Here is a 25,639-nt window from a genome sequence, read left to right as displayed (position 1 = left end):
TCACAGAGTGGGAGACTTTTGATGCCTCTCCCAGCAACTCATACAGCTCTATGAAAAGAACAGGATTTGCACCCGCATTTTTTTCCTAAAAGCATCTTATTGCTACAGACAAAACAAATACAGAAATGTGGGGGAAGATTTCTTTCTTACCACCACCACTGGGGACCACCTTCTGGCACCTGGCAACACTCAGAGCAACAGGAGAATCCTCACCTCCTTCCTCCAGGGAAGTACCACTGTTTATGTTTCAAGAGATTTGCTTTTTCATTTGCCTATAAGCAAAAAAGACATTCTTCAATGAATGATGGTAAAAATATTTTGTTTAGAAGCAAAATACAATGCAAATAACATGCAGCTGCTAAGCCAGGTCACAAATTCTTTAACTCAAACTCCTCTTATATAATACTGGCCATCTTTCTCTTTTCTCTGGGGGGAAAAAACCTACTTAATCCTTCTTCCCCTGTACGGATACTACACTGCTCCACAGGTACTAACTACTATTGCTTTCAGAGGGTCTAACTGGCACACATCTATGAAATTAAAAGCAAGTGTTCTCAATTTGTATTTAGTAGAGAAACTGCAGCTTCTGTTCAGAGCAGAGAAAGGGTTTGCATGCTCAAGAACCAGCCTACTTTTCCTAGCTTTACTAATCAGCATTAACAAAAGGTATTTCTTATACCTATAAATATTCATCTTGATAGAAGTTATTGAAAATGAAGTAGAAGCAATTATCCACTCTCAAAACACACACTTAATCCCTATATTGTATCAAGAATGGTTTTATGATCCTGAAGCAATTAAGTTAATCATTATTTAATTTTAGATTACTGAACTGGAGATTTACTTCAGACACAAGCTCACTTTCCACATAATTTAGTCTCAGTAATTAGAGATGTGCTTTACCCAGAGGTGGCTTGCTTAAAGCCTGTTATCTAATTTCACAAGCCTAACACCATTGAAATTTTGGGCAGAAATCTATAAACCAAACTTCAAAAAAAGAAAACCCGCAAAGAAACTCAGATTTACCAGACTGCAAACCCTTTTTTCCTTAAAAATAAAACACTGAAGAAAAAAAGATATTCTTCAAACATCTGCTCAACAAGTCAGATGTATCACAAAAACGTAATAGAAAGCATTTCTTTAACCTACCACTACCTTTAGCAAAGTTTAAAGCTGCAAGAACAAAAAATGCCCTTCTCCCACAGATTACTTCATTTACAACTTATTTTAACCAGGACATAAGGTCTACAGGAAAATGTAGGTAGCTATTAGGATGCCCCAGCAGGTATCTACCATGGGATGTAACCAGTACCGAGTAATTCAGACACTTAGAAGAATTCTGTGACCGCGTTATCAAAGGAACAGAAATAGAGACCAGGCATATTGGTTCATACCATACATATTTACCCTGGATATCATACAATTTGAAAACCGCTCAATTCCAAACTACTTCAGAAAACTTTGTGTAAACACGTTGTTTAAACCAAACCATACTAGGAAGTGCCAGTTAGCCATTCAGCTAGCTACCACCCATCCAGCTCCACTTCAGGTCTGTATACAGTTAATGACATCACTGGCTGCCAGTCCCTCGAGCTGGCACATTGCCCAAGGCCAGTTTTATGTCAGAACACATCTGCTGCTTTTTGGAACCTAAAGCATCTTCCACCGCTGCCATTACAGAAAAGGAAAACATATGACCAGGCAAGCATTTTAAATACTCACCACCTTTTTAAACTGTCTTCAAAACTGTCCAACAAAAACAACACATGCAATTGCTCAACACTCAATTAAAAGTCAACTATATTCAAACCAATAGAGAACCACCTCTATAAGGGCGGACGACGTAGATTAATTTCAAGACTTTAGTGCCAGTACTTTTATGATCTGGTTTGACTTGCTGCATAGAAGAAAGGCTGCAGAACTCACCAACAGCACATAAGATTTCAGCAGACTGACAAGAGTAAGGATGTGAAGCTACAAAGACGTCAGGACACAGCAGGTTTGCCGTAGGGAGTTTATTCAAATAAGTTAGTCTCAGCTATCTGGATTTTCAACAAACTTTATTAAATACTTTTCCATGTGGTTTCACATTAAACATGCAAAGTTGGAGACCAGTAGAGGAAGTGTGACAGCAGTAAAGACCTTGCCCAAAAGATGGTGACAGACAACATAGGAAGAAAAAGTGGCAGACACCTTCAAAGTTACTAATGAAAATAAAGTTACTAAAGCTACTAAACAAACCCCAGCAATCAGTCTTCTGCTTCATTGATTAATGGCTTGCATACAAAAACCAAGCAGACGACAAAATTGGGAAGCAATTTGAACATGAAGGTGTATTGAGTTGCTATACAACAGGCACCATGGCCTTAAAGACTGGAGCCGTAAGAGTGGGATAAAGTCACTAATACAGAATGCACAATTGCATAGACGAAATGAACAAGCTGCAGCTAAACACTGGAGGATGATCAGTGCCTGGACCAGAAGGGCCTGGACACGCTAGCCCATCCTAGCACAGAATGGCTGTAAGTCACTGTTGAGATGCAGCTGTAAAAAACACAGATGCAATACCGGGACATATTCAGAGAAACGCTTCCAACAGAGATAGGAAGTACAGGGAACTACATAAGGAGCACTGCTAAAATCCCATCTGGAATACAGCACAAGAGAGGTTGCCTGTGTACAAAAAAAGAGGCACTAGAAACACGGGAGGCTGAAGGAAGATTTCCAGCACTGACAGCACGCATGGAGACCAGGACGCACAGGAGGGGGATCCAGGGGGATTTACAGAGGATGCAATTGCTCCCTGTAAGACAGTAAAGGTAACCACTAGGAAGGAAAATAAACAATTTGAGCCAAAAAAGGCTGCTGATGCCAGAAGAAACAGGTATCAATTGGCCAGGAATAAGTTTAGGCTGGAGCCTCTCACAACAGCAAAGCTCTGGGAGAAGCTTTTATTGACAAACCTATGTGCTCTAAGGAGGCCCTTGTTATGAGAAGGACACTATGACACACTACACTTCCTACAGCTCCAACCATTTTTGTAACTGTCGCATCTAAACATGCATTGAAGGGTCTATACAACTGTCACCAAAAGCAGCTGGTTCAGCTCTCAGTGCTGGTGGAGGAAGATGGTACATGCAGCGTGAGCTATCAGGGTGGGGTGGAAGGGGGAAGCTGATTTATAGGGGAAAGTGTAAATAGTTACCACAATCTTCCTGCACACCTAAAAGGTGAACAAATATCTCCTAATTTAAAATAATAATGCTAGCCATTTTGTTTACATTGAAGTCCTCACATGCAACTACGGCAATAAAAAGTGTGCATTAGAAAAAGCTGAGCAAGCCATGCATAGTGCCTCATCCTGCTTCCCAAAATCTTACAAGAAAGAGATCTGTAGAACTGAACTGTGGCATGCTCTGTTCGTCAAACTGCATCACTCAAACTAAGCTGCTCCTTGGAACAAGTACGTTCTCTGGTCTTGGAAGTGGTTTTTGAACGCTGCCTTCATGGCCTGTCAAAGGGATCTCTGATTTTTCAATGTCTGTGTATAGCATCTCTCATGCAGAGATTTTACTAGAACTGATAAAACTGAGGTCGAAGTTCCCAGAATGAAACACTGCAACTGGTAGGAGAGTAATTTCTGGTTTGATATTGAAGCACAGTAGGGTACTGTTATGGAAGAGAACAGGATTTGAAAGCAAGTTTTGGTCTGATGCTGTTTATTGTGCTGGTGCCTGAGTAAGAAGTACTTGAGTCCTAAAGACAGAGAAAGCAGCTCTTCCCATTTAGGATCCTCGTCTTCCCCACTTTTATAAAAATACTTATGTGTGTGTACATATATATATGTGTGTGTGTGTATATATATAAAACTATTAACTGGAAACTGCAAGTTGTATAGAATTCCTTTTCTGATGTCTTTTAAGATTGAACAAACAGATTTAGGCAATACATTGAGGATAGAAAGAGTACATTTAAGTACACATGTATTTTTCAATTTCAAAAAGTCCTCCAATTAAATACTAATGCAAGTGCATACCTTTAAACACTTAAACAGTTTCTCTCTTGCATTGAATTAAATATGATAACCTCCAAAACTGTCTCCTTTAGCTACTTTGATACCACAGCTTTGAAAATATTCGCAGACCTCCAACATTTAAGACATACAAGATTCAAAAGTGGACACATACAACTTTGCCTTCAGCACTCACACAGGGAACATTCAATTCCCTTCTCTTTTTTTTGTTTCTTTTTTTTGTTTTTTTTTGGTTTTTTTGCAGGGTTTTTTTAGTAATATGTATTAAAACTACTGAAACCATTTTCCAGTCAGTTTTCTTCCTCACCATAGGAAGTTTCAGTCTTCTTGAGTCTGCTGATTATTTGCTTGACCCACAGCTCAATCCGTTGCCTAAAGACCATCTTCCCTATGATAACCCAAAGTTGATGGAGGAATGGCCGTCAGAAAAAGTAAGCGCACACTGTCCTGGGAAATGTTACTGCAGTTACAGTCCAGGCAGCTTTACTCTGCAGAAACCTAATAATTTATCTGCAGCTTCTTAGAGACTACTTACCTCTGAGGTTTTGCCATGAGTTACCCCTGATTAAAGGCCTAAATAAAAAAAAAACAGCATAGAAGAGGGGAATTTGAGTAGGCTCAGGCAAGGTTTCTGTATTTCCTTGTGCTTGGGTTTTAGTTGGTTATTAATGAAATTAAATTGTTTAATACATCTTTAATGTTGATGCAAGCTCATCTGCTGGCTTCTGGGAAGAAGTAAGCTCTGAAAAAGGACCTAAATTATTTTTCTAAATGGTTAATTGTAAACATAGTTTTTTCCTACAACAATATATAACATCTGTCATGTTCAGAGTAATTCCAGTGATATTTTTTCTTTTAAACACTGCAATAGTCTTTTTCTGAATTTCCTCATTTCCCTCCTCCTTCCACTTTGTAAGCCTAAAAAAACCCAGAACAGTTGCGAACACCCTCCACTGATTTCCTCTGGCCAACCTTCATAACAGCACATTCCTTTCACTACAGCGGTCCTCTGCCAGCTTCATTTTGTCCCCTGCCCCAAACCCTGGGGCTAAGGCTCCCTGCACTGCACTCCAGGGGAAGCCTTCATTGCACAGCTGGGGCTATGCAAGCTTTTATCCCATTACTCTGATGTTTTCTTTGGTGTGCAGTAGAGTTATAGATAGCTTTTAGAGCTGTAGGTCTTTAAATTGCCTCATCAGGGAAAAAGAAAAATCCCAAAACACAATTCTTCATAATTACCCAGTAACGAGAAGCAATTGATCACTAACTTTCATGCTCTGATCTTCCATAACCAAACTTTCTAGGTACTCCAAATCAATCATTTACTTTGGAATTTACAGATGAAGTTAAAAGGAAGGAGTTACCTATCGGGATTTGAGAATTGCAGCAAGTCTTTGGCAGAAATACCTTTCCTTTACTGGCCTCGAATTGTAAGGCTCCAAAATGAAAACTTATAGGTGTACTGTTAAGTCACATCAGGATTAAAACTCGCAGCAACCTGTATGTGCCCAGCACGCCAGACCCACATCTTCTCCTTGAACTGAGCACATACATCCCCCCACCCCTTCCCTGTCCACATTAAGTCCCTTTTAGCAAGATACTGCCACCAGGGTCATGAGTCAAGCAGGCTTGGTTAAAAATATTCTCCACCACTGTCCCTTATCTGCCTCACTGTCCAAAATCAGGACACTGTTGTCCACCTCATGCTCTGCCTTGATGCTGGATAACTTGGAAGCTTGAAGGCTGGTTGCAAAGCACCTACTGCTACCAGTGCTAGCACCAGCAAATGGCAGAAGACAGCCACATCGTAGTGCTGGGCACAAGCCTGCGTGGCAGCTACTTGTAGCCGAGGGATCCTCCTTCTCAGTAGTTATTTTACTCCCCCTGGGTTAGACTAAACTAATTACACATATTTCTGTTTATTCAGTATTCATAATTCAAATACAAGTGAAATAAAGGATCTAGAACAGCAATCTAGTTAATAAATTTACTAAAAGTGAATAGCATGTTAGAAATAGTCTATTATAAAGAAACTGAACTAATTAAAACTTTACTCCCTGCCCAAAACCCTTACCATTCTGCATAAGGAAAGCTTTAAAATTCTGAACTGCTGCAGGTAAGATGTGAATAAGGCAACAGTGAAACTAGCTGAATTTGCTATATCTCATTCAGTAGCACAAACAAGGAAAGAACAGTTAAATATACCCATATCCTCAGAAAAAAAACCCACTCTTTGTTATGGATGAAGCCATTTCGCAGTGAACAATGTGGTAAGTTTGGATGCATCAGCTCCTCAAGATATCAAAGAAATTATAGATATGCATACTGCTTTCCAAGGAACAGTGGCTAAAAAAGCATTAAAAATAAAAATACAGTCTGCAGAGCTAACAGCCAAGGCAGAGAAGGCCTAGCTTACCTTCTCCAAGAGAATCTGTGCACTAGACCTTTGAACTAATGTATTTTTTCCCTTGTTTACCCAAGGAAAAAATTCTAATACCATCTTAATAGCATTTAAATTAATATGCATAAATAATAGATTTCCAGAAGCCTGATGAAGCTTGAGCTAGTTGTAATCTAAAATAACAATGTAATTCCCAAGAGGATGCATTATCTTTACATTGTCCTAGCTTGGTCTTGGTCAAACACAGCAAGAGAATGAATTGCTACATTACTGGTTAAGCGCAGAGGAAAAAATCCAGGGCAAATAGAAGAGCACGCGGCAGAGGAAAAAGGAAATACTTGCAATCAAGGGGTGATATAGCATGGGTGTTTTATTAATCTTGCAGAAGTCCAGCCAACAACCCTGACAAGCGGCTGTCCATGCTCCTCCCCGTGGCTGGGGCTGCTCTACCTGTAACAGGCTGAGAAAACCTCACCAGACCGCTCTCGCTCACCCCAGCCCCAGGTCTGGCACGGATCACAGCAGGGCCCCAGCTCACCCTGGCCCAGCATGACTGAAGCAGGTGCCAGCTATTTTTAGGTCTAAACTGCAATTTATATCTGACCTGTTATTAAGCCCAAAGGGAGAAGAAGCCACAGCAATGCCACTAGAAAGGCAAAGTGATGTGCTCCTGGCTCATCATTGGAGAAGGGGAGGCTATGGCTAGCAAGGGAGATGTGGTCATGGCCCTGAAACACCTGGTGGGCTGCAGGAATGGTCTGCTCCAACTGCCATAAACCAGTGGATGCTTGGTGCTGCACAACCTGCGAGATGCCGAAAAACCCCAACCCCTTCCTCCCCATGTGTCACACAACTTACTTCTGGCAGCACCAGACTGTGGGTAGCACACACTTGCCTGGGCTGATCTCAATGTTTCTGGATACTGAAACATGTTCACAGTTTGTAAATACAGGAGTGTGGCACTGAAGTAATAAATTTTGAAGTTCTACATGACAGGACACTGAAGTAATAATCTAATCAAACTGATTTAAATGTGCTGACTTACCAGTTCATTCTCACACCACAGATCTCAAAGGACTACTCAGAACGTAATGAAGTGGCCCACTATGTGCAAGGAGTCATGTTCACAGCAGATCATCTGCAAATTGAGAATTACTTCAAAATCCATTTGAAGTAAATCATTCTCCCACTACGAAAATCTCATCTTCTAAGATTAGATAACTTTGGAAGATCATGCATTCCTCCTTCCTCCTTCATCTCACACTTAAAAGGATACTAGAACTACTATATCCTGGACTGTAACTGAAGCCATTCAGTGCGAGCAGCTTTCCTATCAAGGGACCACCTTTTCAGTGAGATCCATTATATCTCTCAGGGTTTGATCGAGATACTTTGTTTTTTGGGTTTGTTTTTTTTTACCCATAAACAAGAACTAAGCATTTTTCTAATCTCTGAGATTGTAAATGCCCAGCTTCTACAGCTGCAGTAATTAAATCAACTTCTCATTCCATTACCCACATCAAGTCTCTTCCTTGGCATCTGCTCTATTCCTACACCGCACTCAAATCAAACCAAAATAAGCTATTTTCTAAGATCAGCTGACTTGTCTCTCCCTCAAAATCACTGCAACCAAAATTATTCTGAGCGAATATGAAGCATCTTGCTAAATATCCAAAAGGTCTCTTTTAAAGAAAAAAAAAAGTAAACGTCAGTGCAAGGGGTTATTTTTAGCACCTGAGCTGTTCTATATTTAATCCTTTATGTCTACAAAAAAAAAAAAAAAAAAAAAAAAAAAGAAAGCAGAATCTCTGATGAAGGTTACCAGAAAATATAATCTACTGGAAAGTCTGCTTTATGAATCCTACCTACCTAAGCACTGCAACAAGTACATCACACCAACCATTCAAATCTAAGAATTATGAGTATACAGAGAGGAATGTTTCCTCTGTTTCAAAGAGGTGCTTAAAACAAACAAAAAAAACCAACAAAACCCAAACCAACCAATCAACCCAGAAAGCAAACTCCTCAGGATAATCTTTTTGTCATTCTGCTTAGATGCAACACTTCAGACTCATGCTTAAAAACTGCCATCTTTAAGTATTTCTAATTGTCTAACACCCAAAAAACCCTCAAGACTCTTTGGGAGTTAGCTGTTAAACCAACCACTCCCAACTCCAGGACGCACCATACTTCAACAAAACCTGTTGCCACAGCTCTGGTCATCCAAGTACTCAGGCAATAAAAGATTTCTTATCTCTTCCTTATTCTCATTCCTTATAGCTGTGACCTTCATGCCCTGAAGACTCCTGCCCCATTACCTCCAATGTATCTACTTCACTCCAATAACCTTGTGCCTCTGATCTTATGCAAATTACCTGAAGATTTATTTTCAGAGACAGGACACAGATTATCAAAGGTGTGGGTTATTTATGTGGGAAGAGATACATCAGACAGACAGGAAAAGTAGAACTGTGTCAAGGAAGGCTCTCTTAGATGTACTATACTTTCATTAAAAAAGAAAAAATAAAGTAATTTAAGAGAGGGTCTTATATCCACAAACTTGGGGAAGAAAACTCATATTTTGCAGCTAACAGTATTTCAGTTTCCTGCTCCAGAAAGATACCTGTTATCTACCCACAGTTATTTTAGATTTTTGCGTTATGCTAGCTCTCTTAACATACTCATCAAACAGCAAAAGCTGAGGTAGAGGTGCGGAAAGATAATACATACCTCTGTATATAAACTTGAAACTTCTCTCTCCTTTGACCTTGAAGGACTCTGTCTTCCTTTCAAGTATCCCTACGTACAAGGCTGGCATGTCTCTTCACTCAGCCATATCCTCCAAGTGTTTTTCCAACTGGCATCACCTACACATGGACAGCTCTCTGATCCCAGGGTAAACAACAAACAGCTGAGGGACTCCAGAGTATGAAATTATACCAGAAACATCTCTGCACAAACACTGCTATCAGATGAGTAGGTTTGGTCAGTGGCAGGTTATTATTACTTTCATACAGTGCAAGTCACCTGAGTCTGCAACTTGTCACAAGGCGAAGGTGCAGATTTTCAAAAAAATATAGACTTCACAAGCTAAAAATATATGTACCTCAATTACCCCAGACTGACCCTTGTATATTTATCTTTTAAGACCTTGCGCTACATCCCTGTTGCACTATGGAAGCCAACAAGACTTCAGGTCAATTTTACACAATTTTAAAACAAGCTGCTCTGAAGGCTTTTAACTGAGCAAACTCACCTCACTCTCCTATCCAATTTTGAACTTTTTTCCCTACTGATTAAAATGTTTCCCATGCAGCTGCAATTTTGTTTTATTCTTCTGTAGAAAACTAAAGACAAGGAAATAGTTAGTTTGAATTCAAGAATCCTCTCCTTGTAGTCACATAAAGTTCACAAAAAAAGGAAATTCTCTCACTGTTGCCAGCTCCTCCTCTATCAAAAAACAGTTTCTTTACCACTGTAAAGTAACCCAAAGAAAGGCAACAGAAGCAACCCCAGAAAGAGAAAAATGCTGTACGTCCTCTCCGGTTATTAAAAACAAGACAAAAAATACATACACTAACCAAAATAAGGTTAGTAGGTTAGTGTTTGCTTAATGGAAGTACATCTGTGGGAGAAGGGACAGCATATCCAATTTCTTATTCTGTAGATTAAAAGCCATTAAGTTCACATGACAATTCTTTTTTAGACAATTTGTCTACACTTTTGTAAATGTAGTAAAAAAAGTCCCATTTTCAAAATGGACTTAATTCCAGCATAAGCATGTGAAGAAAAGTTTGTCCAGACACATGCACTATGAATGAAATGGGGTTTGCTCTGGTAATCTTCCCTTTTGCTATATTATTTAATGCTCAAATTAAGCTGTTCTATGGCTTTTTTAGTACTTGGGTGTCAAACTGACCACACATAACCTGTGCACTGAAAGGCCAATTTTGCAATTAGATACAGACTTGCTCACGTACGCTTCTCAGCGCTAGAACTGTCTGATGTGCTTCTATGAACAGATCCCTGCAGACATCCTGCAGCAGCTGGTTCCTTAACAAGAGCCAGACTCACAAGGACACATCCAAATAAACGATCAACGAGGTCACACCGGGAACAGCCATGCTGTGTTCAAGAGCACGTCATCCACAAAAACAGCTTCTTTCAGAGAAATTAAGACTGCAAGACCTCCAGCATCTGCCCTTCCTATGAAGGAGCTGTAAAACGCACAGAAGTCCAGCAAGAATATCACTAAGTCCTAGTCATAGCCAGCATCAAAGCCATCTGGAAAGCTGTAGACTCAACCGATCTAAAACGGCACATTAATCCACAGCATCGGTCTGCTTTTCAAGGGAATGCCCTGTTATTTCTGCAACTTGGATCACAGGATGATTTTGGCGTGCACAAGCCAGGTTCCCTTTGGATGAATCCAAATCAGAAGATGCACCCACAGCATCACTAAACCCTGCTCATGACACAAGCATTCACAGCAACAGGCAGGCTGCACTCCTGGAAAGCTCTCCAGCACGTCACAAGCACAGCAGACTCTTCAACTGCCACAAATTTATGCAATACCTGGAATACCTCATGCTAAACAAAGGGCTAAGTAGCACCCTTTGCACTTTTGTAAGTAATGAACTTCTGTAGGTGATGTTAACCACCAACTCTCAATTCTTTGTGATCCGCTTTGCCTTCCACTGAGGCCTCTCTTGCCTCTGTGCCATTTCTCTTTCATCAATACCTGCCCTGCCTTCTGTTGCCTTCCTCACCATTGCTGAATGCCACCTTCAGCATACTTTCAGCTTTATTCTGTATTGTACTCATTCCAAATGTCCTTTGCCATGGCAAAAATCAAGCCCCATCACGCTCACAGCAGCACAGTAGCACCTAAGTCACATGGAAACAGCACCGTTCATCAAGCAATCCTGAAAGGGGGAACAAGGTTTCTCCAGTGGCAAGGGGAAGCTAGCCAACCAAGGGGCAAGACTGCTGACTTGCAAGTGCAAGAGGACTGGTGATGGGTGCCACAAAGATCAAGGGGATGAAGGTTGCCTTCTTAAAGGCCACAGAACATGGGAACAACATACCCTTGCTACAGACGCCTTCAAACAGATCTCTGGGTACATCAACCCTACCCCAGGATGCGCATGTGCATGCCTGGCGTGTGAGGTAGCACGATCGCTGCCTGCATTCTTTTTGTGATTGTGCTTCCTTGCAGCTCACATACCCATGCCTCTAGAGTTGAGGTAGATTTTCCATCCCACTTCCTCATGTCCTCTCCATGGTCACACAGATAAAACCACAGGGTGGCCCATGGTGTGTACGCACTATATCCCCTCTCTTGCGCAGAGGAGCACTTGCTCCTAATAGCTGAGATAATGGTCCATACAAGTGGGGAGTAGGACATACCCTCTTTGAATTGCTGGAACTCCCAGGACAGTTTTTTGGACAGTTTCTCCACAGCCAAGAAACAGGCCCATAAAGAAGAAGAGATACTTTCTTCATATTGCTGGAGGTGGCCAGCCAATTCATCCCGTTTGTCCCTCTCCACGTTTCCAGGTCATTACTGCCAATGAGTTGGCATACAATGATGGCGCGCTCCACATAAGCTTCTGCCACATGGGCCATCTGCACTTGACTACACCTGGGTCTTTGGATAACTGCTTGTTGTTCAGGTCATCATAAATCACCTCCAGCACAGCTAGCTTCCTCAAGTACTGGATAACTCTCTCCATGACGGTTCACTTCCGAGTGACATAACATCTTCCTTGAAGGGATACCTTCACATGTGACAGGAGCTGCCTTCAGAGGCTGAGGGCTTGTGCCCCTTTTCAAATTGCCTTGTTAATGACCCCTTCCCCAGAAAGGGATCCCAGCTGTTTGGCTTCCCTACCCTCTAATTCCAGGCTACTGGCCCCATTATTCCAGCACTGGAACAGCCAGGTAACACCATGTTGCCTGGATGACAGCTGAAATATTTTCACATATCCCACAGCTTGCTCAGGGATAAGGATTGGGTTACCACCGCATTTATGAGTTTTACCCCGTCCTCCTCCTCTTCTTGTGATGGCTCTGCTTCAGAGCAGTCTGCCTCATCCACTTCCTCCCTTAGAAAGGAAAGAATGTCTTCTTCTATTAGATGAGTTGACTTTTGTTTTCAACATTTCTTCTGGTGTATGGGGGCAACTAATAACAGCACAGGCTGATTCTCTGGTTCAGCTGCAGTGCCTGTCACACAGCAGATATTGTAAGACAGCACAGTCTCTATGCTTCCCATTCCCAGACTCTGCAAGTAAATCCTACAGGGAAGCATCGATGTTTCAGGGAATGGACCCTTTCCCTTTGTCCATTCTCCCATGGCCAACAGCAGCAACTCCTGCATTAACACCTCCTATTCCAACTCAGGCAAGCGCATTGCTTTTCTGTACCAGTTGCTAGGGAAGAATGATGTGTGCACATGAGCCTTCAAGCTGAATTAAAGTGCACCGATCTTGGGTCTGCAGAGAGCCAACCAAACATCAGCAGTCTGACTGGGAAGGCTGTCACACCTTTAAAAGCAATTCCACAAGGACAGAAGACTGCTGTTACTCATAGCATGGCAAGCAGCTAAACTAGAAAGCATCCCTCTGCTCCTTGCACCGTACAAGAGCCTTGCTCAGCCCTGCTGACCAAGCACACCTGCACACAGCATATTCTGCCAACACAGCCCAAAAAGGCCCTGACTGGGACTTGTGCCACTACACTGGGGAAGGCCAAGCCCCACAGCACATAACCCTCGTGTCCCCTTGATCCAGGTGGACTGTTGTATGGCATAGAGCAGATTCGCAACAGTTAACTGACAGAATGCCCTCAAAGGCAACCAGGTGTTTCCAATCAGCTCTCCCTTCAGTGCAGACCACCAAAAAAAAAAAGCCACCTCACCAAAAACCCAACGGAGCAACATTTTGTGGGAGCCCTCTTACTTCCTTTCCACACCGCGCCTCTCCCCTTCCCCCTGTCCCACCCATGCTTCTCTGCCTTCCCCTGCTGCAAATCTGAGCAGGTTGCAGGGCAGATTACTGCATTACAGCACTGGCCACAGCAAAGAGGTAATTACCATGCATGGTAGGATATCCTATTCAGAGCTGCACTTCACCTGTCCCTTACGGGAGGGGAAAAAAATAGACCTATCAGTTTATATTGCCTTCCATCTCCTTCTGCTGTTCCCACTACGCTGCAGAAATCTGTCTTCACAAACCTGGGGAAACTAGTCAGATCCCTGCATTATATCCCTACAACAAGAGCCAAACTTCTCACTCCTCCATAAGGTCCGCTGATGTAGTGGAGGGTCTCAGAGGCAAAGACAGCCCCTATTCACCAACCTCAGGCATCCTGAAGTTTCTGGAGGCAGGGGGGCAATGTACACAGTAACAGGCCAACCCACTGCAGTATCTTTAGTCTGAGGGGGTACTTGGGGAGCGAAAAGAGAGGAAGGAGACCCTGCGCTGGTACAAAGACTCAAAGCAGACCTGAAGGGTTTTGTTTCAGCTCAATGCCAGATGGGCAGAGGGCCTGGTGAGGTAGCAGCTCCTGCAAAGTCCTTCATCTTCACTCTGAGCTCCTCCCTCATGATTGCAGCCACCAGCAGGCACAGCAGTGCAGGAGTGAGGGGAAGGCTGTCAACCCCAGCAACAGCTAACACATCCCCCCCCAACGCACATAGCTTCTACCGAAGTATTTAAGATGGGCCAAGAAGACATATCATAACAGGTTCCATGTAGTGATGGTTAACAGGAATTCTTCTGTTATCATGTCTAGAAGAGGTCTCTGCCCTTCTAGTTAATGTTAACAAAAATAATCCTGGCCTAGTCCCCCAAAGGCACACTTGTGATACTGGACACCTCTGTGGTTTGTTATAGTCCTTGGCTATCCTCATCCTAAAAACTCTAGGCACCACTGCCTTCCCTCACCAACCTCTTCCCTTGAGATGGCAGCAGCTAGTTCAGATCTTATCAAACTTGTCATCCCTTCCCCACCTCAGCAAAGCAGAAAGACACTGCCCCTCAAGCCCACTCCCCTTCCTCTGAATGGCAAATCACTCTGACAGATGGGGTCTCCTCAAAGGAACATGAGAGCAGTAACAGGCACAAACCTGGATATGAGAAAGCCCCCAAGGGTTGGAAGTCCAGCAAAAATACTGTCAAGACTAATCAGAAGGGACAAAAAGGAGTGGTTGATTTGAGTGCCACCAGGAATACAGTATACACATGTGCATGTACAGGCATGCAAACATGGGGAGGGCAGGTTAAGCAGATCTGAAGTCCATTGGAAATCCCTTGCTTTTTATTCAGCATGGACACATTCACCCACTAGTAAGTCATGGTGTGTAGTTTTGTTCCCTTGTTCCACTCTCTCTGTTCCCAGCCACTGATCAAGGTAGTCTTCCTCTGTGGTAAGTGTCCTAGGTAAGTGCCAGCTGTGTGCTCCAACTTTTTGAAGCAGATGTCAGTGGCTGAAATTACAGCCTCAGAAAAAGTTCACTCACATCTTCAGTGTCCACAGCAGCTGCCTGTGACTCACAGGGCACTGGATGTATTTGTGTCTCACCTTTTGCGCTGGCAGAACCAGGCAGCACATTCCCCCTCAGTAAGGCAAAGCATGAGGCCATGGCCTGGAAATACCCTCCCATAGTCGGAAGCCAGCAGGACTAACAAAGGACTGCCCCCACTGTTTACTTAACACAGTCCTGGGCCAGGCACCAGGCCGGAATCAATACTGCTCACACTGCCTGGGGATCCACAGAGGGCAAAGGCCCAGGCTATCTCGTTGATAACTCCACAACATAGAGGTAAAATGTTTGGAAGACAGCCTTGGAAACCTTGATCATAACTGCAGCCAAACCAGACTAGCTCACCCCACATCAGCTCACCACTAGCGGTAGGAATTGAGGGTCATGAGACTTTACAGATGACAGTCACTCTTTTGCGCAAGGTCTGGGCTGCTAAAGTTTCCTTCGGTGACAGCAGAGATGGCAGAAGGCCTTGACTGTGGCTCTTCACACAAAAGCTCTGTGCCCACTTCTGGCCATTGCATGTCTGGTGAGCAATGGCACTCTACTGGACCAAGCTTCTCCACTAAGGCCAGAGAAAAAACAGCTGCAAAACTTCAGAGAAAGCTCTTACTTCTGTTTTCTTTCCCTAAACTGCAGGATGTCCAGGAAGGTGAGTCTGGTCTTTCAGGTGTGCTCCTGGAGCAGCCCATGGTGAGAAACACCCATCTCTGACATCAGTAATCTCAAGAGTCAAGAGGGGATCCAGACAGCAGGTTGCATAGGTCACTCAAGCAAGCGGGAAGAGAAATAAAGTTTGTTCCCACTTAAGAGGCTTACACAGACACTACTGACAGGGCAATGACATGCTAGCATCTTCCCTGTGGCAATTTGACACTTCCTGGAGCAACAGTGCAAAGAGCAGAGGTTAACGGGACAGCTTTCCTTCAGAGAGCTCTGCAGCATACGCATAGGGAGGATGGTTAGTCTAAGGAGTAGGTTAACTCCAATTCAAAGAATATTAAGTCGACAAAACAAGTAAAACTGAAATCTGATCTCCTGGCCTGTTCCTACTGCACTGCACATACAGTTAACACAGATACAGCCAGACACAACTCCCCTGGCGAAGAGATTCTACTCCCCTGCAGAGAAGAATCCACACAGAGCAGCTCCAAAATCCCAGACAAAGCCCAGTATTGGCAGTGCAGGGAAGAGACTATTTCTGCTAAAAAGCATTATGAGTATTACAGGCCATACTGCAGTACAGTTCTTTGCCTGCGCAGTCGGTTTGTCTTTAAACTTTTGCTCCAGGTGAAGTCTGATGGACAGGTACCTTTCCTTCCCTACAATATATACTTTTGTTACTGTGCTTATAATCACCACTACTAGAAAAAACAGGGACTACCACATTTATTTCAACAGCTAGTAAAGACAGAAAAGCATACCATATAGTCCTTTGAATGTTTTGCATGGCTGTATTTTCCCCCTTCCTCCTCCAAACATGACATTCAAAACCCCAGAGGTTATCAAGCACAGAGCTAGTATTAATCAGCCTCTCAGGATCTGAATTCCATGGGCTCAGAGCAAATGGCTGTAGAAGCCTATTGCCTCTTCAATGGACTTGATGCTGATTCACAAACCACATTAACAGTTCAAGGCAAGGGTAGGACTCCTATTTTTGCATGCATCCTGCTGGGCAATGCAGCCACTGCTACTGGAGGCACTACTCTACAACTAGACTGATGCTGCTAAAAGGCCAGAAGGCCAAGCTTGGTCCAAAACAAGTCAGGGGGCAAGCCAACAGCTAAGCAGGGTGGATAACAAGGGCTCCAGCCCTTATGATAAATTTTTGGACCTTTTTTACAGAATTGTCCTCTTGGGTCCCACAGCAGTCAAAGCACTCCAGCAGGTAACACCACCAAGTGCTTTGCTGATCATAGAATCATTTAGGTTGGAAAAGACCTTTAAGATAATCAAGTCCAATCTGACCCACTACTTCCCAAATGTAGCCCCCTTCCACCTCGCTGTGAAACATCATCAGCCTCCCATACAAGGACTCTGCTACAGACATGCACAGAAGTCTGCTGCCCTGATCCCTGATTTCCTCCACAGTTCTAGATGGGTACCTAGATCCTACACAAAAGAAATACCAAGGGATGGAGGGAACATTTCCTCACATCCAGGTTCATCCTGAGATGAAGAGATTATAAGGGCTCTCCAAAACTGAGGGAGGTGAGGAACAATATTTTAAGGGGGGGGGCACACCCCCCAAATCTTTATAATTGTTTCTACAGACTGGAATAGTTTCCCATTAATTTCTTGTCCTGTTTCTGTGCTTTCCCAGTTCCTGCACTGGATGTGCATGCTGACCTATCCTCCACCGAATACCATTTAGCAGCCACTGAAGTCTGAGAGATACCAGATCTCATACACACTCAGATTATCATCACCTAGATATAAATCCTCTGGTGGACCTCAGTGTTTGCTCCCCAGAGAGCGCAGAAACATCTGCAGAACAAAAGGAAAAAAAAATCTCTTTATCAGGCAGTTTGCTTCTCTTCCAGGGGTTCAAGTAGCAGAAGACAGGAAACAGCCAAATTGGGGGGCAGGGGTGAAAGTAATCAAAAAGGTCAATATAGGGAATGGACTAAGCAGATCTGGCAGCTGCCTGCAAAAGGGAACAAAAGTGGTTCCACCTCCAAATGGGATAACAGGACCCACAGAAATGCCAAGGATAAATCCTGAGCAGAGCTGTACACTGATACCTTAGTACCATCCATTCCTGTTCATGTTTGGACAATACTCTGAAGCCTGGGGAAAGGACTAATTTGAGCACAGCTAATCACTGGGCTGATGAATCAGCTCACCAGTGTGTACTCTCCTTAGGGACAGAGGAGAGAATTGGCAGAGGACAGCACTGCAGAAGATAGCAATATGAGGAAACAGCTGCTGAATGCGATTGCAGGAGGAGCCCGTTGTGTAGAAAACATTTTGGTGCAGCATTCTTGGCCAAAATTATCATCCTCAGCCAAGCACATCCCACAGCACGTAAGAAACAAGCACATTCCCTTAGGAAATCCACAGGATTTTCAACTCCAAAATGCTGCAAAGGCAAAACCTAAGGCTTTTGCTACTGAACAATGCAAGTAACAGCAAGACAGAAAACATTTTCTATCACGTGGCAAAGGTCAAGACAAACCCATAGCTATGCAGTTCTCTCAAGGATAGTATCAATCATGTGCACCCAAAGGCAATGAGCTTGTGACGTATCTACATCTGTATTTCATGAAAGCTGTACTAGTTTGAGGAAAGTTTCTGCAGCAACTTGAGATCCACTGGCTTGAAGTCTGCACTGTTAACTTCACTCAGTAGCCTCTCAAAAGAATCAATTCAAAATGTATGTCAAGTATTTTCTATATTTTTTTTTAATAAAAACCTTTAAGAACCCTCAAACAGGAGCGGAGGGCTCCAGATGGGGCCACTATGCAGTCCTATGTACTTGCTGCAATTTGCAAAAGCAGTCTTCCTGCCTCTTCAGCGCGTTGCAGAGGTTACTGCACCTCTTCCGCCAAATGAGGCTTCCACCTTTTCCCTTTCCCACTCCTCTCACAGACAAGCTCAAGCACCCAAAAAAAAGCAGCCCTCAAGACTGCAGCACCAAGCCTTGCCATGAATGCTCTCCTTAATCCTCAAAATTGCCATCTGCCTTAGAAGAAAAACCTAACTGCTTGGGAAGCACCAAGGTGAGGGCAATGGCAAACAAGGCATTGCCCAGAGCAACCACAGAAAAATACGTCTTTCTACAGAAGTAGATTTCCTCTTGTTGACAAAGATACTGTAGCCAGTTTAAGGATCCTGACATGACAGGTCTCTTGCTAGTTAGTGAATTTCCAAGAAGATTAAGGCCAATTCTCTACTGACACACCAGGAAGCCTGGCTGGGAAAGGGAAGGCTCAAAGCTAAATGGCATTATCAGACCCCAAGACACTCCTGGAGCCACTGCTGCACTAATGCCCTCCAGCATACTGACAAGCAGCTCTTCACATCAAAAGTTGATGCTGCCCTGGGAAGCAATGGATCCGGAGCAGTGATACCAGCAATTTCCCAGGCGGTGATGGCTGCACAGAGCGCCAGGCAGAGGCGAGCTATCACGTCCGTGTGCTCCCTCGCAGAGCTCCTGGACCAGCACCAGCACTGCCATGCTGACCCTCAGCACGCAGAGGCTGCGCTCCCACCAGCAGCTGCCCTTGTCCTCCATGGTTATCTCTCCCAATCAGGCCATGATCATTTCCATATGCAAAAACATCTTCAGGACAGGTTGCCGCAGGTAAGGACATTCAAAAAAACAGCAATGCAACTTCTTCCGCCACCTGCATCAGGTGAGCACCACTGCAGCTGAACAGCCTGAGCAACCAGGCTGCCCAACCACACACGCACATGCTGCAGCTTAAATACCTTAATGATTCTCAGGATTGTGCCACCAAGCAATGGTTCCACCTTGCTGCCTGATGGCAACCCAAAACCTGAAACTGAAAAGGACAGAAGAATCACAGGAACTGGTATTTGAGCTCGCACTTGCAAAAGTCTGGTGTCCTTAGAAAGCTTCCAATGCACTGGAAAGTGAAAACCAGAGCCCAAACAACGAGTGAAGAGCCCACAACTCACTAACCTTGCAAAAAATCAAGCTGCCATGCACACTTGCCGATTCAAAGAGAGGTACGTCAAAGCCATCAGGTGGACATAGTCTGGATTATTTCACTTTTATGGAAAATTTTATGCAAATACTTGTCTGCGTAGAAGTATTCATGCAGAACAATCCTTAACTAAAATATATTATCATAGGGAATTTTTCATAGGAAGATCTACCATCATTACTAAAAAAACCCCTGCATAACTTGAATTCTTTACTCATCACACAAGATAAAGCTCCCAAGTACTCTTGCCTGTGAGAGGAAGTCTAATAAATAAGCACTGTTCCCTAACTGGCTTTTTTCAGTTACAAAGACTTGATCAGCATCATCCTGCCCTTCTACAGCTCACAGGCCAGTTAAATTAAATCCATAATAAAATGTACAAGGTAGCTCCAGCTTTGATAAACTTTATTTCCAAGCTGCCTTAATGGGAAGAGAAACATTATGGAACAGAACTGCATTTTGGTTCAACTAAACACTAATTTACCACTGGACTACTACAGTCTCCCTATGGGCAACATTTTCAGTGACAGGTAACAGCTCACCTCCAGGACTGTTGTACTCTCCATGCAAAGGCAAAGAACCAGGTAATGAAAAGGTACAATCACAAATGTGCATATGCTCCAAGGGCTTTTCACACAATATAATCTATTCCACCAAACAATTTTTAGACTTTGAGGAACAAAAGTGGGTTTGTATTCCCATGCCAGACAGACTGATCATCTCCTCTCTCTGGAAAGTAAATAAAACCTGCTCTTGATTCTGTCAGTACAGAGATAAAGATCTAACTTCAGCGAGAACTTCAAGTAACCCAAGCTTTTAATTTTTTCCTAATGCTTCACACGTCCCATCAGTAGCACACTAAAGTTTTACTTATTTGTTCTTTTTTCACACACCACAAAAGAGCTTTCAGTCCGCGTGAAAGACAATGCCTTGGATGCTCCCAGTGGACCTCCGATTTATTGTTCACTGTAACTTTTCTCCTGCTGGCAACTGGAGACTTGTTCACCAGATTCTGTGGTAACAGATATAAGAAGAGACAAGCAGATATCTTCTATTGCATCTCTGGACACCTGCTCTGAAAGTTTTCTGTTCCTGTGCACTGTTATTTGAATACATGAACGACCTTTCCAAGGCAAGCAACAGTCTTTCCGCAAAGAGGCTTGGTCCGACAGTCAGACTGAAGGGTGGGAAAAAAGCACTCACTCTCCTCAAATACCTTCCAGTGCTACCTTTGTGAACTGAGAAATCAACAGCCTCAAATACTTATTTCAAGCCCAGCCAACTATAAGGCTTGAAGAAAATGGGACCTTACTGTTGTAGTACAAACTATTACACACTGCCTATCTATCAAGATCTTAACCATACAGAGTCCTGTGTATGAGCCCTATTGCTTTTTTCTCCCCACTGTTTTTCTTCTTGCAGGTGACCAAATGGACTGCTTTCCCCACAAAAGCCTTAACAGGCACCTGGAAAGACAAAAAGATAGCTTTTCATTAATTCTAAATACTGAGCCACTGAAAACAAAGGGAGGACACTATGTATGTGGCTCATTTCCAAGCCTGGTGAGTCTCATGACTTGGAATCATTGCTTCCTCCAAAGCCAGTCCAAAGAGTAGAGGCATACTAACAGTCCTCCAATATTTGCTCAATGGCTTTTAGACCCATCAGTCCCTCTACCCAAAAGGTATGAAAATTAGCCCCTGGGGAAATGGCGAAGAGGAAAATATGCATATCGTCAGAAAGCTGGGACAGTCCTTGAGCGAGGGGAAGCAGAGCAGGTAAAGGAAATTCCTTAAGAGAGGCTGGAGAAGAAGCGAGAGCAGAGATGTTCAAGATGCAGGGTGGTGGTCAGGAAGCATGGGAAGGAACAGGAGAAAGAAACAGGGACTTGCTGCAGCTGATACAAACAGGAGACAGGGTTGCACACATCCACACCACCATGTCCAGTTCTGCCTTCAGTAGTTCAAGGACTCTTATTTTCACAGACTGAAAAGCGTGCACGGGAAAGCTTCCCAAACAATTTCAACCACCAGAAAACAAGTCCTCAGCAGGAAACCCAACAAGGACAGCCGTTTCAACCTTAAAGAAAAAAACCCCAAAACTACAAACCTGATCACAGCCTAAGTCCCTGCATGGAAACAAGTTCCGTGGCAGATTAAACCTCAACTGCTGAAACTAAAGCTTGGTAAACACAGAGCCACCAGCTTCTGGATGAAATTAAAAAAGATTCAGGTCACAAGTACTTTAGCAAAGATCACCACCCACCGGAAGAACTTACCAAGGGCAGGACAGTCTTCATGACTAACCATTTTCTAAATCAAGTCTGGAAGTTTTTTCTTGGAGGCAAGCTATAGTTTGCATACAGATTTATGTGACAGAGGGTTAACCCTGGGATCACTTCTACACCCTCTACCTGTGTCTTGTGACCTGAGAACCCAAGGAGAGGGAGTGTGAAGGAGCTGGGGAATGTAAAAGGGGCAGGAAAAGAAAGGAAGAGAAAGTACAGAAAAAGACACATAGAAACAAAGCATACCAGTAATGAAGTAGAATGAATAAAAGCAACCTAAAAGGAGAAAGAAAAAGGATGCACAAAATTGTATTATTATGGTATGATAATAATTATAATTAGTTGAAGGTCCATTGGAGGAAGAAAAGAAACACAGGAAGAGAAACCAATTCTGCAGGAGACTGGGGCTAGAGAGTCTGCAAGGAGCGACCATGAGGGAAAAAGAACTTTTATTTGTTTCCTTAGGTCACTGAGTATTTCAAGGGTGAGTTTTCCAAGCACAGAACTCGCTGTACCAGAGAACCCAGGTCCAGCTTACCACATGGTACTCTGACCAGCCTCACATTGTGTAGGCAGTACACAACACCACACAACAATAAGCCAGAAAAATGCTAAACCTAAGACATGCCCCCAGCCACACTCACTCGCAGCCTGATTCTTCCATGTGACAAATCCTTACACTTAGTGATCCCCTGTCCAAGCGAAACAGGCAAACAGATGCTCTTCTAAAGTCACTGTATTCCATTGCACGCTGCCACGATCAATAGAGCCATTGTTCGTTTACTTTGTTGTTTTGAGCTCCGTGACAAGGTACAGCAGCGAAACTTTACCTGGATACCAGGTCTGTGGGGGATCAGATGTGCGCAGGCGTTGTGATCTACGCGAAAGGAAAGGAGACACCAGGTATAGATACACAAAAGCACAGGAAGCAAGGTCCTATCGCTCTGGGCTCTTTCTGTTGGCTTTTTTAAGCAACAACTACAGGATCAAATAACAATAACCAAATTAAAAGTGTCTGCCACATAATAGTCTAAGTTCAGATCTTTATAGTCTAGAGTAGCTGAGGTGGTAAACAATACAGGACAGACCAAAATGTACTGATTCATTATCCACAGAAGCTTTAAAGCAGGCTGGTTTGTCTCGCTTACAGCTCTATCAATGAAAGCAATCAGCCTCTCTGAACACAGCAAGAAAGTTTATTTAGGGCAGCACTGCCAGGCTTCTCTCACCTCTGCTAGGTGTGGGATGGTAACTTGCTGGGGGAGGCGGACAGAGGGCAGGGGACTTGGAACTAGGAGATCTTTGAAGTCCCTTCCAACCCAAACCATTCTATGATCAGATTCAGGTTTACTTCTATCTTTCCTCTAAAAAAATCATACCCAGCAGAATACACAAACCCAGAAACTTCTATATGGATGAACATTGCACAAAAGCTTACGTTTGCTGCAACTATCATAGGCAGAAAAAGGCAGAATACGCACAGAGCATCATACATATACACAAAAAGTCATGGGCAAAACTCAAACTCAGGGAAAATAAGCCTCCTAAAAGTCTTAGGGAAGTAAAAACAGGGGATTTGGTACAGCCCCTTTTGCATTCATTTATGTTCCATCCACATAGCTTCTTCCATTCCAGATTTAAAAACCAGGAGACAAAACCAAAGACAAATAATGACAGACATTTGAAGATGTTCCCCCCTCCCCCATCACTCCCCAAAGACCCTTTACAATTCATGTAATACTACTTTGGATGAGCTCTGCGACCCCCACGCTGCATGAATTAGTCCCAAGCAATGTTCACTCTGGAGGTAATGGGAAAAGAGACAGAAGAAACCTTGCTAATGTATAGATATACACAAGTGACTCCAGAATGACTCAAGGAAAGGGGAATAAATCTTCCCAAATGCTAAAGACAGTTGGCAGTTTACTCACGCCCCATGCAGAAAGCCTTTTAAGCATTAAACAGCACAGTCAAAGAGATTTATTCCTTCTTGTGTGCACACTTACCCCTGCTTCCAGTCGCTCTGCTCCTGGGAGCTCCATTTACTTGTGTGAAAAAAAAGAGTATTTCCTTTTTAATCTACCTACTGCTTTTCAGATTAATTTCACAGCATGATTTTTTAAATCAAAGATAAAAAAAGAACACACAACATCTGACTAAGAAACTAACATTATCCAAATAAGCCTGTTTTTAATATATTTTTTTTTTTCCTCTGTATAAAATTTCTAAACACAAAGGCAGGCAAAGGAAAGAGAGAAATGAACAGTCAGATCCTGAGAAAAGACTTTTTCTTATTTCAATTTGACAGATCTAGGTCCTGCTATAAGAACGTCTGCCTTCAAGCTGCAAGAAAGAGAGTCAATGGCATCTACATGTCAGAAGCCTGTTTTCACACCCCATTGTCAGCCTAAGCATGGGGTTAGGTTTCCTCTCATTTTCATTTCCCAGATGCCATGAGAGGCTAAAATGGAACAGCAGAGCCACTTCCTACCCTGCTAAGAAACTGAAAGAATAAAGAAAAGAAAAGCCTCTCTACATTCACCACATGCATTTATTTCCACATATCATGGGAGGCAAAAGCTGTCTCATTATCCTCCCAGGAAACAAATTCATACATAAAGACTTCTAAGTGGATGAGAGATTTAAGAAAAAAAAAATTGCTGCTTCAAGGATACAGAACCCATAAAACAATATGAATAATTAAAGATTAAAATATCTACTGGCACATGGGAAAAAAATTCACGTTGATAGGACATCCTAAGTATAGTGCGTTCTGCAGTAAAGGGATTAAGATCTCATACATTTCAGAGGAGATACCTTGCAGTATTACAGCTTTTCTTTTACTACTTCCCCATTCACCTCGCCCCCCCCAAACAATCAACACTTTAAAATATCAAATCCCAAACCACTTTTAGTAAACTGAGAAATAAGGTTGCAACACCCTTCCTAGACCACAAATAATCCTGCAGCACCAAAGACCTGCAGCTGCTTAACAGGCAGGCTTGGGTCTGCAGAGGGGTCCCTGAGAAGCACTGCTGGCTGCCCCACCGCAGGGCTGCTGCTCCAGGGGCAGAGGAACCACATGCTGCCCAGATGGGGCCAGGATCCCCAGGTACAGCCAGAGGAGCAGCCTCCCTGACTTCACCTCTGCCTGCACCTCACACAGCTCACAAGACTTCACCTCTGCTCCAACAGCACAGCCGACTCCATGTTCAGGCGTTCTCCTTAATCCAGGGCTCTTCTGCAGATGAAGCACCCCACAGTATCACCAGCACAAGAGACAGCTGGTCAGATGCTTGCATGTTTGCACACCCTGCTACTGCCAGATGTGTCCAGCCACACGCGCCGCTAGTATGTCAAAAGATTAGGCAGGCATTGCTAAAATGGCTGGCGCCAGCCCATGCTGGTGCAGAGCACGCCCAAGAGGAACAGCAAGTACGTACTGACCCTTATGTGTGCACAACACCACTTGCATCCTTCAAAGGGCCAGCCGCAATCTCATGTTGCTTAAAACATAAATACCATTTGGAAAAGTCACATAATCAGGGTAAAGCGCACAGGTAAAACAAACATACAAATGCCCTCTGGATTGCCGCGGCCAGCCCTGGCACCGCCCATATGCAGGCAGATGAATTTGAAAAAAATTGTCATAGACTTCAGCAAGTTTTACTGACCGGCACAAGTCAATATAAGCATA

The 25,639-nt window shown here is 43.4% G+C and overlaps 1 protein-coding gene across 6 annotated transcripts in view; it reads right to left on the bottom strand.

The window, feature by feature from the left end:
- The window catches only part of AGPAT3 (1-acylglycerol-3-phosphate O-acyltransferase 3), a 94,090-nt gene that overhangs the window by 51,187 nt on the left and 17,264 nt on the right, over positions 1-25,639 (bottom strand). For 2 of the 6 annotated variants that reach the window (XM_056328618.1, XM_056328620.1), the window contains one exon: positions 151-272. The exons of 2 other annotated variants lie outside the window; for them this stretch is intronic. The gene's annotated coding sequence lies outside the window, so the exon portion shown is untranslated. The remainder of the gene's footprint in view (positions 1-150; positions 273-25,639) is intronic. 2 more of the 6 variants (XM_056328623.1, XM_056328625.1) reach the window with 1 other exon arrangement.

Source organism: Falco biarmicus, chromosome 2 (genome assembly GCF_023638135.1).
Source record: "Falco biarmicus isolate bFalBia1 chromosome 2, bFalBia1.pri, whole genome shotgun sequence".
NCBI lineage: Eukaryota > Metazoa > Chordata > Aves > Falconiformes > Falconidae > Falco > Falco biarmicus.
The sequence above is the reverse complement of the archived record's forward strand: the minus strand, read 5'-3'. Positions and strand labels throughout refer to the sequence as shown.